The following is a 13,695-nucleotide window of genomic DNA, read 5'->3' as shown; positions in this document are numbered from 1 at the left end:
GAGTGCCTTCATTTCTCACCAGCTGTCACGGAGAGGAAGCTACAATTTTATTGCATCTCTTTCCAATGGACAAAAGAAGGAGCAGAACAAGGATGAAAACTGCTGTAATTAGTCGGAGCCAGCTTAATTCCATCTACTTGGACTGTCGATATCCGTAAAGCAACCAAGTCCTGTCTTCGCTCTTCTTCACACTATTTCTCGTTTCACCTTCCCTTAAATTCGATTCCCACCCATTTCATGCATATTAATTTCATCTTTAATACCATTATTCTTCCAAATGAAATTATCCACTTCCATTACACCCGTTCTGAACTAAATCTATCGAGTTATATGTCAATTTTATAAATGGATTAAACGTTATCTCTGCAACGAGCTATGTAAAATTGAGGATAAAATTCTTCTTGTCAAGTGGTACAATAAGTTATACTTTCACTACTTAGGAGGGGCTGCCTGGCCGAGGCGGTAAAGGCGTGCTCGGTTCGCCCGGAAGGACGTGGGTTCGAATCCCCGTCAGGAAGTCGTAAAATTTAAGAAATGATATTTCCACTTCCGGAGGTGCATATGGCCCTGAGGTTCACCCAGCCTACACCGAAAATGAGTACCAGTTTAATTCCTGGGGGCAAAGGCGGCTGGGCGTAGAGCCAACCGCTCTACTCCATCACGTGCCGAGTTTAACAATGGCGATGCCTTTCCCTTCCACTCCTCCAAGGGCCTTCATGGCCTGTACGGAGGTTGCGTTGTCTTTTTTGTTGTTGTTCACTACTTAGGACTTAATATACGAAAATCTCTTTCTAAGCATCAACAAACAACCAGATGTAAATGTGGCGAATTGGTTTCAATATCATATACCCTACACTATTTTAAATTATTAACATTGGAGCATATGGTTACTGTATGCATGTTGGTTATTCAGCCCGAAGGCTGGTTTGATCTTCCACATATCCACCAACAGCTGTCGTAGATAGTCTAGGTGTCACTGAAGAGGCATACCTTGAAAATGAGGAGTGAGGTAGTTTCCCGTTGCTTTCATCTTCGGGCCAGAAGTTGCAATTACATACCAGTCTGCCAAGCCCACTGAAATGCTTGCACCAACCGAACCTATGAGCGACATTTTCACACCATTCATAACAGGGACTGGCTGCATAAGGAATGGTATTGCAAGCATCGCTCATACCTCGGTCACTTTGATATTGTCAAAGCCAATGATGAGACTGAGACAGGTCAATGAAAGTAACAAATTTATTCTAGCTCATACCAGAAGGCATAGTGCACATTTGGTTACTATAGGATGTAATTTGATTAAGGGGAATAAACAAGGACAATACTACTACTACTACTACTACTACTACTAATACTACTAAAGAAAGAAAGAAAGAAAGAAAGAAAGAAAGAAAGAAAGAGGGAAAAAAGGTGAATGGCAGCAAAAGAGTTATAGCATACTTCAGTTGACGATAGTCAACCACCGAACGGAATGGCCGCGCGTGTTAACGCACCCACGAATATGGCCTCAAGCTCTGCATTCAGGAGACGCACCGTTTCGAACCCTACCGTCGGCTATTCTGCGAATGATTTTCTGTGGTTTCTTATTTTCACTTATGACAAATGCCGGGACAGTTCGTATTTATAGGCCACAGCCGATTACATCCATCTCCTTACCCAATTTCATTCGCTATCATTCATTTCTTCTTCATTAGCTCCTCAACTAAATTTTGTGGCAGGAAGTGCATCCGGCCGTAAAAGCAAGTCATATAAATTCATCTCACCTCACGCCCGACCTCGTATGAAGGGAATAAGGGATATACAAATTAATAAAAATCAGTGAACCGTAAGTTCACACGAATGATGTAACGTGACTGCCTTGTTGGCATGTGAACTGTTGCTGACAGGCTTCAGCACTGAGGCAGTCATTCGCAGTAGAATATTACTATCACTGAAAACATTGATCTCCTCCACTATAACAAGGTTAAGCAAAGAGATGTACTCCATAAAAATGTTTAAAAGTAAACAGACGTTGTGGTATATATATTACAGAAAATCAATAGAGATTATGAAAGCATAATAATAACAGTTTTGATCTTCCTGTGTACCTCCCGTCACACTCATCCTAAAAGGTGAAGTTTGATCGAAGTACATTCAGACACTTTCTCATGATGGTGCAATAAACACAAAAGCAAACAGACTTGTACTGATATGGTATTGAGTGTGCCTGAAACGGATAAATATCGTAAATAATTCCAAATGAAACGAATTATGCACGGTGGAACCCCTACATTGGTTAATGGGATTTCTCTATAACTGCACAATCTTTGGTGGCGCTCTTTAAGGATCCAACTAGCCCTCACACTGAAGATATAACAGTTGTTTGTAAAACAATTAATTATTGGTCTTTCTTTTTTGGTATATAATACTCTCATTCTTCGCACGTTTGAAACTCCGATTAATATTAAGAGGGACTAATGAAACAATTCTGAATTTCCCTTTTATGCAGCAATCAGCTCATAACATGATGGAATAATTACAGACATTCGATTTAAACCTCGTATCCTTTGAATGAAAAAAAAATGCCATGATACATCAGAAGGTTCTATAAAAAGGAATGGATAAACAGAAATGCGGAAATCCATGGGACGGTGCTTCTAGTAGCAAGAACAAAATTCCCATTTCCTCAGAGTATTTTCGAAAGTGGATGGCCATGGGGGTTGTTACCGCCAGGTGGCAGGAGAGAGCGAAGAAGCGGCAGGGACAGACATTGGACAAAATCACGCCACGAAAATGTTAAATCTATATACGAATAAATGAAATTGTAAGGAGTCCGCTGTCTGCAAATGTCATTTATTGCGCCAATTTTTCATATATTTATCCGTTTTGGGTCAACTCAAATCCGTATCAGTGGCTTTTGCTTTCGTGTCTGTATATTTGTCTGTTCCATCATCACGGAGAAACGGCTGATCTCGAACAAACGTATTTAGAGTATACGCATCCAGGGGTAGGTTTTTGTATGCATTTTATTTAAAAATCACGGACAGACTAGGGGTATATAGGGAGATAAAAGGAGTTATTTGATATTTCCTCATAGACTATTCATTTCCGGTAAAATCTACAGACGATATGTGAAACGTCCCTTCATTTAAAATATAATTGGTTATTTACATTATTTTCCGCTTATTCTTCAAATGACCGAGATAATTACTATTTCTCGTGCGTTTCGTGCTCTGTGTTGCATGACGGATACTCTCGCAGACCGACAACGAACCTACCGGTTACCACAGCAACGTCTCTGGCTGCTTGCCAGCAGGGAAGTAGCGAAATGACATTTTCGTTATCATTCCTGTAAACTCGTGGTTTTTCTTTGGGTAGAAGGTGACAGAGACGTTAAGATGCCATTCTTCTGGATACTTGCGGACTACCGTGGAGGTAACAATCGTCTTCAAATAGCACTAATGTTGGCTGTTAATATTTCAGAAGAACCGCGGAGTATAGCCCGTTATTTTGCACCGTAATATGTTTTCTGGCATTTGCTATAATTTTTACTGTATTTCTCTTCTACTTTTGTTTCTACTTTAATTTTTTCCCTCTGCCTTGCCTCTTTAGGCTTAAGCAATAATAGCACAATAAGTCATCTTCGTATCTGATTATTTAAGAATCCCTATGGCAAAATTTATCTTCTGTTTCCTCTTTCCCAAAACCGTAACTCATATAATCAGAATTAAGCGAGAGACATTTCATATTTCAATACACCCACTTGGTATTTACATTTCTGTCCTATCCGAACGTCCTCAGGTATTATCCTATCTTCAATATTAATGTCAACTTTCTTAGCTGTATTACTTTCTTCCTTAATTTATCCGTATGTTTGCAAGGGCTAATCCCGAAATTCTAAGTAAAGCAATTTGTAAAAATGAACCCAGATTTCACCCTTTCGTTGTTTCTAACTGAATATAACCCATAAATATAGGAGATGCGAGAAAATATCAAAGGACCAATGATATTGTGTAGTTTGCTAATTGGGGCGTCTTATAGTGGAATCCGTTTCACGATATGGCGTACCGTTTAGGAACAGTTAATCTGTAAATGAAGGTCTGCAATTATAAACGTACGTATACTTTCATATATCGATCTATATATATTCGTTGACGTCTATTTGTAGCAATCTAGGAAGGGGGTGTCTGCTTTTATAATTAACACCTTACAAATCGATAGTGACTCTCAGTAGGAGAGGCGTCTGCAATATTGTAATGGAAACTCTCCACATTGACTTTAACTGGCAATAAGAAGGCGGGCCTTCTACAACTCCTGTGTACCGGGCGAGTTGGCGGTTAGGGTTGCGCGACTGTGAGTTTGCATCCAGGAGATAGTGGGTCCGTACCCCACTGTCGACAGCCCTGAAGATGGTTTTCGTGGTTTCCCATTTTTACACCAGGCAAATGCCACTGCTGTGCCTTAATTAAGGCCACAGCCCTTTCCTTCCCATTCCTTGGCCTTTCCTATCCTATCGTCGCCATAAGAACTATCTGTGTCGGTGCGACGTAGAGCAAATAGCAACTGCTGTGTAAATGGCGATAGCGAACAAGGCCTACCATTGTAATGAATAATTCCTTTCTCGATTTGAATGACAGAAAGCAAGGGAGCATGCATGTTTTCTTAGCGCCCCTTGCCCACTTAAGGGCTACCTGGTACTAGGGACATGGTTCTGTGTACTCTCTCCATACTAACTTCCTGGGAAATATTACACTGGGATGGTTTTCCGTTGCCTTTCCCAGAATGTACAAAACCGCTCCTAACATGGAGAACAGACGCTGGTTTGCAGACACCCCTAACATGGACGGCAGATGCTGCCCAGAGTGTTCCAGTCGCATGTCTTCCACTGAAGGGCAATCATCCATTTGAAGGAACTCGACTGCCCGAAGCCGTTGGCTTTTCAGGGGTTGGGTTATTTCCCGCAGTCCAATACTCGACGTATGAATCTTTCAAAACACTATTCAGCACTTTCCTCAGAATACTGCAGGTTTCAAATGCCATTAATTTCTGTAGTTGAACGTAGACGTTCTACGTGAAGTTTAGACGATAAAATGCACGCTGCGACTCTTGGGAAAGTTGTCCTAGTTCTCGCACGACTATTTTAACAACGAGAGGATACGTCTGATTAGCAGAGAGACACTTTTCCTGATCCATTGCTCCTAATAAATTGAGTTCTTAAAATTGTTTTCCCCAACAAAAGTGGATTCTTGAGTAAACCATTTGCAAATACGCTTGTGTCCGCCACTGTGGTGTAGTGGTTAGTGTGATTAGCTGCCACCCCCGGAGGCCCGGGTTCGATTCCCGGCTCTGACACGAAATTTGAAAAGTGGTATGAGGGCTGGAACGGAGTCCACTCAGCCTCGGGAGGTCAACTGAGTAGAGGTGGGTTCGATTTCCACCTCAGCCATCCTGGAAGTGGTTTTCCGTGGTGTTCAATTTTTCCTCCAGGCTAATGCCGAGATGGTACCAAACTTAAGGCCACGGCGGCTTACTTCCCTCTTCCTTGTCTATCCCTTCCACTCTTCCCATCCCCTACAAAGGCCCCTGTTCAGCATAGTAGGTGAGGTTGCCTGGGCGAGGTATGGTCATCCTTCCCAGTTGTATCCCCCGACCCAATGTCTCACGCTCCAGGACTCTGCCCTTGTGGCGGTAGAGGTGGGATCCCTCGCTGAGTCCGAGGGAAAATCCAACCCTGGAGGGTAAGCAGATTAAGGAAGAAAGAAAGAAATACGCTTGTTCTAAACACTGTAAAATGTTATATTAAGTCTAATAGCTTTTAAGTATACTCGATAATGCTTGAATTTGAGTAAAAATGTTTAAAATGTAGACTTCATTTCCTGACGGCGGCATCACAATTTCCTCACTGTTTGACCTCGCTGTAGTTTCAGTTGTTTTGTTTCAATGTCTGCGTGTTCCTATTGCATTTCAGTTATACCGGGTGAGTTGGCCGTGTGGTTATAGGAGCGCGGCTGTGAGCTTGCATCCGGGAGACAGTGGGTTCGAATCCCACTGTCCGCAACCCTGAAGATGGTTTTCCGTGGTTTCCCATTTTCACACCAGTCGAATGCTGGGGCTGTACCTTAATTAAGGCCACGGCCGCTTTCTTCCAACTCATAGGCCTTTTCTATCCCATTGTCGCCATAAAATCTACCTGTGTCGGTGCGACGTAAAGCCACTAGCAAAAAAAAAAAAAAAGCATTTCGGTTATGAACTAAAAAGGAAGGTGTCCTACAACAGTCTGTAGACGAATATACTACCCATTGGAAAGGTTAATAGTCCTTGAATATCACTGAAGTACTGACTCGTATTGGATATCGATGAGGAATTGCTTGTTGGCTCTCCTTATTCTTCTTGTGCGAATGTGACTAATTTTGATATATTTACCAATTGTATGGAATTCCCACGAACAATTATCGGGAAATGTTTCGAAATTACTGGATAACTTCCGATATGGCACAAATCATGCATCATTTTTCTCTCTAATTTATTGATTCTTACCAGCTGAGCTTCCCATTGTTGATGGAAAGGCACATATTTCCTCACAACACAGCTGAAATAGATATAAGTTATACTTATGTGTTAGGCTATCTGTTCTTTAATAATTGCTTCCATTTTCCTCGGAGAATGATGGCGACTCCATTACTCTCTTTCCTTTATGATCTACTGTGTATCACTCTGGTGTTATCTGATACAAAATCTCCGTCAACATCCGATCTTATCTTACATATACCTCAAATATCCAGGTCTGCCATTATTATGGCGTTTTTAGTTTCCTCGAATTTCCCTCGCTTCAAATTTTGTTTTCACATTCTAGATTCCAATGTTGTAACCTTCATTGAGTTCGTGATATCCATGATTTTGCTGGACAACGACGACAGAGATCTTGTAGTCCTTCGCCTTCCTCCCAGATCTTGGCTGCCGTGTATCCTGATCAGTAATATTGGCTATATTGCTTACCGCTTCCATGGTTGCACAACTTGGGAAGTGGCTTCGCGTAGTGGTTTCAGCTTCTGTATGTTTTAAGAACAGGCCATCCAAACATGGGCTGCCTGGCCGAGGCGGTAAAGGCGTGCTTGGCTGGCCCGGAAGGACGTGGGTTCGAATCCCCATCAAGAAGTCGTAAAATTTAAGAAATGCACATGGCCCTGAGGTTCACTCAGCCTACACCAAAAATGAGTACCAGGTTAATTCCTAGGGAAAAAGGCGGCCGGGCGTAGAGCTAACCACTCTACCCCATCAAGTGCCGTGGTTACGGATAGTGGACGCCTTTACCTTCCACCCCTTTAAGGGCCTTCATGGCCTGTACGGAGATGACTTTACTTTGCTTTACTTTGCTTCCATCCAAACATGAGCACAAGCGCTGCCCGGTAGTCGCCCACTCTACGTCAGACACTTACAGCTATGGATTCCAGCAGCATTTCCTCTGCTCTGGACTCATCACCCTGTCAAAGTATGTTACTCGAAGCCGTCGGCGTTGGGTCGCTGGTTGTAAAGAACTACTGGCCAGAAAAGGCAGTAAAACTTAGAGGCATAAATGATCACGCATATATAAAGGAATGTGACAACCACCCTTGTATTTGGAAGGGGCTGTAAGGAACTTATAAATAAGTAGCATGAACAAATATAACCATTCCATGAATGACCTTTCGAACTGCAAAAGTATTGTTTCATTTCATGCTGAGGTTGGTACTTTCCTTTTATGTTTTAAAGAGGAGATGGTTGACAAGAGAAGAAGGTCGCCAGTCATTTGCTGACCAGTTTCGTTCATGATATAAGCAAAATACGCATGTCTGAAATTTTATTTAGGAATTTCTTGAAGTATGGATTTTCATCCAAGCTTAATGCACTCTTCAGGTCCACTTTAATATTCCATAGCCCACCCCTCCCTTCTTAGCATGCAGTTCATTACTTTCTGGTGATCTTCGTGCTCTTTCCTGAATTATCACATTGGAGCTGATCTTCATTCCTGTTTGCTTGAGGCGATCCCGAAGTAGAGGAGAACCATAATGTTTCGAAACTGCTTAACAGCAAGTGAAAGACCTGTGGAGAGCCTCCCAAGAACGATAGCCTGATTGAGGAGTTACAGAAATAGAGTAACTTTTAATAATTTAATTCATGATATCTTCTGGAACCGTGGCTATTATTTTCATTTCCGCACCATCCAACGATTGAACGTATCTCTCCAGTTCCGACATAGGGTGCTGAAACTCGTATGTACCGTACACTCAAATACATATATTCATAAATGGAACTCCTTCAGAGTTATAGTAATTAGTTTCTTGAGATTCTGGGAACTAAAATGGAATGTAAAGTCGTTTACAACTGGTTATGTGATGGGCATTATGGTGGCTTTGAGTGTGAGTTTAACTTTTGCAGAAGCTCCGATGGTGTAGTTACTTCATCAAATATATACTTACCGGTAGTGAAGGCAGGTACCATTACGTTAACTTAGTCTCCCACACGTCCCGGTTTGTTAGGGATATTACCGGATTTGTAGCATCTGTGCACACTGCCCGGAAATAGTGTCTTAGGGACACCAGCATCGTCATAGGATAGAAATTAATTTGTTTACATGTACTCAAATATACAATTATTTGACCTTGTGATTGACTTTGTTAGTTATAACCGCATGACTTTTACTTACAGTAAAATAATGATAACTTACTCCAGGCTATTTTGAAAATTTACGCCACCTTTGCCTCGAATTAATGCTAATCTGTTTGTTATAGTGTGTGTGGCGGTGAAGAGCTTATCCGAGTTGAAAGATTGTGTACTATGGAGCCTCTAACAGGTGGGCCGTTGGCACGCAAGCCCAATCAATAATGAGAATTCAGGGCAAGGTGCCAACTTCCCATGCTATGCAAAGTCTGCGTCTATATGCAGCTCAATTCTTCCATCCCATGCAAAGTAGAGGACCTACTGACTTTTCAGTGCAGATATTTCTGAATTTAAAGTTGTAGGTTATTCTTAATTCCCTCCATAAATATCTGACTGTACAATAGAATAGATTTTCAGTTTCTTTATTCAGTTTATATTCAGATTTCAGGTCCATGACTCATGTTGCTACAGATTGAACCCTACCGAAGTAGTAGGTTTTACGAGATCCAGATTTCTAACGTTCATCTCAGTTGTTTGGTTATCCTTTGATAAAGTTATATCTTCAGTGCACGTCTCTACCAGGAAATTACTATAGATTTTTTAATTTCGTGTGGCTATTTCTAGCCGAGTGCAGCCCTTGTAAGGCAGACACTCCGATGAGGGTGGGCGGCATCTGCCATGTGTAGGTAACTGCGTGTTATTGTGGTGGAGGATAGTGTTATGTGTGGTGTATGAGTTGCAGGGATGTTGGGAACAGCACAAACATCCAGCCCCGAGCCACTGAAATTAACCAATGAAGGTTAAAATCACCGACCCGGCCGGGAATCGAACCCGGGCCCCCTGAACCGAAGGTCAGTACAGTGACCATTCAGCCAACGAGTCGGACATTACTATAAATATAAAATTGGCATAATTCTCATGTCCCTGTACCTACTCTAACTCTCCTTGCGTTCCCAATTGTATATGTTACAACATAATTTACACATGAATTCTGAAGTAATATTTTGGGCTGAAGTGTTGAAAAATTTCTCTAGGAAAGGAAATTTAAAATATGACTTAACTAGATGTGGCACCCGGCGTTGTCCGGATAGTTTTTGAAAGTTTACCTTAAAATTTGTGTTACTTGTTAATTAGGAGTAAAGTGAATTTTATAGAATTTCTTACTGAGATGTTGACTGATATTTTAGGACCTATGATATAGTTTTAAAGTTATTTTGACGCGTTTCATTTCAAGTTTCGGATTATCTAATGTTCGAGTAAAACTTTGTCCTTGTGGAAGTTCGAATTTCCTGAGAAGTACCAGATTATTAAAAAAAGAAATAAAGATTGATAACTATATGTATTTACCCGTCATACTGTAGATATGATGTACACGGTTCCAACTGTCATTGAAACTGTCACCTGTCAGCCTTGCGACCTCAAGAGCATTCGATTCAGCACTAACTTCGTTCATTTTAGACTATTTACTTTTACTGAACGTGTACTTAAACGGTATCCAGATCGTCACAATACATCTCAGTAACAGAAAAAGAATGGATTTGACATTATTTTCCATTACTTGTACATGTCATCCCCTTCCATTCCCCATCCCTAGTGGTGGTTGGATTGTTTCATTTTCATAGTGTTTCTTTTTTTTCAGATAGAAAGTCATATGTGCAACAAGTTTCGTTGAGAGCTATTTCTGGAACATCCATGATCTCAGTTATTTGTGAATTCATTTTCATCCCTTCTCAAACTCCGTTCTGACTGCGGCTGTAGTATGACTTAATCGGCACCCAGAGTGTCACAGTTCAACTCAGCGACCTCGTCAACAATGAATTGGATGCCGTTATGCATCACTAGACCAAGCGCCAAAAGTTGGTTGCGAGATAATCGCGTTTAAATTTGGTTCTATGTGTAAATTCGGGCGAACATAATTTTACTAAATATGGTATTACTGGTGTTGTAGGATAATAGATTGTACCTTCTCACCAAATTTCAACATTTTTATAATCGCACTACATATATTTTCTTCAAGAAATGGCGCTTAGTCTACTGATGCAATTTAAGGTTTTTCTCAAGTGCGAATAATGTATCACGATGCTACACCAATAACACCTAACTGTTGAATATCTACTGAGTAAAACTTCAAAAAAATACAACGTGGCGGCAGCCATGATTAAAAACTGAATCTCCTACTGTCTAAAAAGGCCCGCTGAGTGCTTGATCCACCACGAGCCGCGCCACAACTCCGGTACATTATTCAAGTTTTAGTTGGAGAAATTCTAGAAGGGAAGCTATTCTCTAAAGTCGTTGCTATAACGACTTACTAATTTTAGGAATTTCAACTTATTTGAGTCAAATACAAATGGTAAGACATGAGCCATTCTAGTCTATACAATTTTTAATGGATTTTCCTTCACGATAGGCCTATTATATTCTGAGAGTACAGTATTGACGTGATATTTTTAAGCCTATGGGTAAGTTTTGTTCTGCTTGAGACAGAAAATGTGATTAAAGATATTTTCTCCCATAAATACACACAAATCACTGGACAGGTAGTAAGATTGTTGCTCTCAGTTCATTCAATCTCGAAATCAGGATCTCCATTAAATTCATCTACGTCATCCACGATCTGAGAATCTGCTTGAAGATTCTGGTAAAATTGTTTGGCATCTGTAGGTATTAGGTGCATCAGCGAACCAAAGTCTCTTAGTTTGGCTTCAGAGATAGGGTTTCCTTTTGGCCACAGAGGTATTAATGCCTGGTGAAATGGAACTCTACCTTCCCGTGGTCGTCCCTGTCTTGACTTATTTAGATTTACTTCCTGAGATTCACCATCAAATTCTAGAGAATGATTCTCAGACGCAACCTTCTTAGCAAGCTGCATTAGTAACATTGTCCTTCTCCTTACTTTTGGAAGTACTTGATACATCGCTGAATTTCGTCACTTGATAAACCACTCAATGTATCACCACGTAAAAATGTCAGCACTATCGAAAATGCAGGCTCCCACGCTGTCATCCGCGCGCAATGTGAGGAATGTGGCGCTTGATCCAATGATGCAGACTGGTACGTCGCATAGTCTACTGATGCAATTTACGTTTTTACTGATTTCCGCTTTGTCGCTTAGGTTTTCTGTTTACTAACAACTAACGGCCTCTTGTAATGCAGTGGGGAATTTTTTATAAATAGTTCAAGCCTTCCTCTACAAGATGGCGCTAAAATCTCAATTTTCATCAAATGGCGCTTAGTCTACTGATGCATAACGGCATCCAATTCGACATCAGTTGTTCTAGTTTATTTTCATATTTCACCCCCTCCCCTAGGAGTGCTAGGTGTATTTTACCCCTCAGTACTTTTCATATAGCAAGTCATATTTTTACCAAGTTTAGCTGAGAGCTATTTTGGAACACACACACATAGATCCGTAATCTCGGTAATTTTGGACATTCCCTATCAACCTTCTCATCTCCCATGCCAATGAGGACTGAACATGGACATAAACGAGAACCGCATTGCCACTATTAATCTCAGTGACTCTAAAAAATATAGATTCTACATTAATATTGGGCGTTGTATATTATTTTTATACTTCATCCATTCTTCTGAAATTTTTATAATTCATACCCGCCCTTAGGGGTGCTAGAGTATCTTACCCCCACAGCACGTTTTACAGATGGAAAGTATTATGTGTACCAAATTTGCTTGAGAGGTATGTTAGAACACACACACCCCTACTAACTCCCATTCCGACTGGGGGTGATCTTCCACTTAAAAGACACCCAGATAGTAGGTAATATTGGTACCAATAGTTAACAGCTATGCTGGAACATACACACATACAACCATAATCTCGGTCACTTCGAGCATTTCCTTTTCTCTGCCCCTTCTCACCCCCATGACGATTGGGACCAACATGGACTTAAAACGATATCCGCAGAGTCACGGTTCATCTCAGCGACCCCGAAAACTATGGATTCGACACTATCATCAATTATTTTTATAGCTCACCCCTCCCGCCCCGCTAGGGGTGCAAGGGTTGCCATACACCCTCGCGGTTTATCTAAGTCATAACTGTACAAAGTTTGGTTGAAAATGCTCCAGCAGTCCCGAAAACTATGAATTTGACATTAATATCGGTCGTTTTTAGATATACTTTTATTTCATCCCCTCCCTCCCCCAGGAGTTCTAGGGGTATCTCTTCCCCACAGTATTTTTTACAGAGAGTAAGCTAGTTGCTTTACGTCGCACCGACACAGATAGGTCTTATAGCGCAGATAGTAAGAAATAAAACATATATCTATAAGCAAGGGAACAGGAAGGATTGCAACAACTATCGAGGTATCTCAATGATTAGTATACCAGGCAAAGTATTCACTGGCATCTTGGAAGGGAGGGTGCGATCAGATGTTGAGAGGAAGATGGATGAAAACCAATGTGGTTTCAGACCACAGAAGGGCTGTCAGTATCAGATTTTCAGTATGCGCCAGGTAATTAAAATGTTACGAGAGGAATGGATACTTGTGTTGATGTTTTGTAGATCTAGAGAATGGATGGTTCCAAAGGAAGAACTTCCTCGTGGACATTCTGAAAAGTGGACAACATGGAAGGCTCTCAATGGATTACGCTCCAGTACCACGAGATGCAAGACCAACCTACAGAAATGGGGCCTTCCTGTGGAGACAGTTTACTGCAAGTGTGGTACTAAGCAGACTAACGAGCATATTCTACTGTGTCCATCTTCTCCAGCCACTTGTACCATTAAAGATCTAATGAGGGCAACTCCAAATGCGCTTGTCGTGGCCAATTTTTGGTCAACCAATGTTTAAAATGTCCTTGTTTAATTTTTGTCTCTCTTACTTTGTACTTCTGACACGATAAATAAATAAATAACTACGACAGAGTACCGAGCAAAAAGGAGTTCGCCATACTGGGGGACTATGGAATTAAGGGTAGATTGTTAAAATCAATCAAAGGCATTTATGTGGACAATTGGACAGTGGTGAGAATTGATGGTCGAATGAGGTCTTGTTTCAGGGTAGCTACAGGTGTTAGGCAAGGCTGTAATCTTTCACCTTTGCTGTTCATAGTTTACAT

Source organism: Anabrus simplex, chromosome 1 (assembly GCF_040414725.1).
Source record: "Anabrus simplex isolate iqAnaSimp1 chromosome 1, ASM4041472v1, whole genome shotgun sequence".
Taxonomy (NCBI): domain Eukaryota; kingdom Metazoa; phylum Arthropoda; class Insecta; order Orthoptera; family Tettigoniidae; genus Anabrus; species Anabrus simplex.
The sequence above is the reverse complement of the archived record's forward strand: the minus strand, read 5'-3'. Positions refer to the sequence as shown.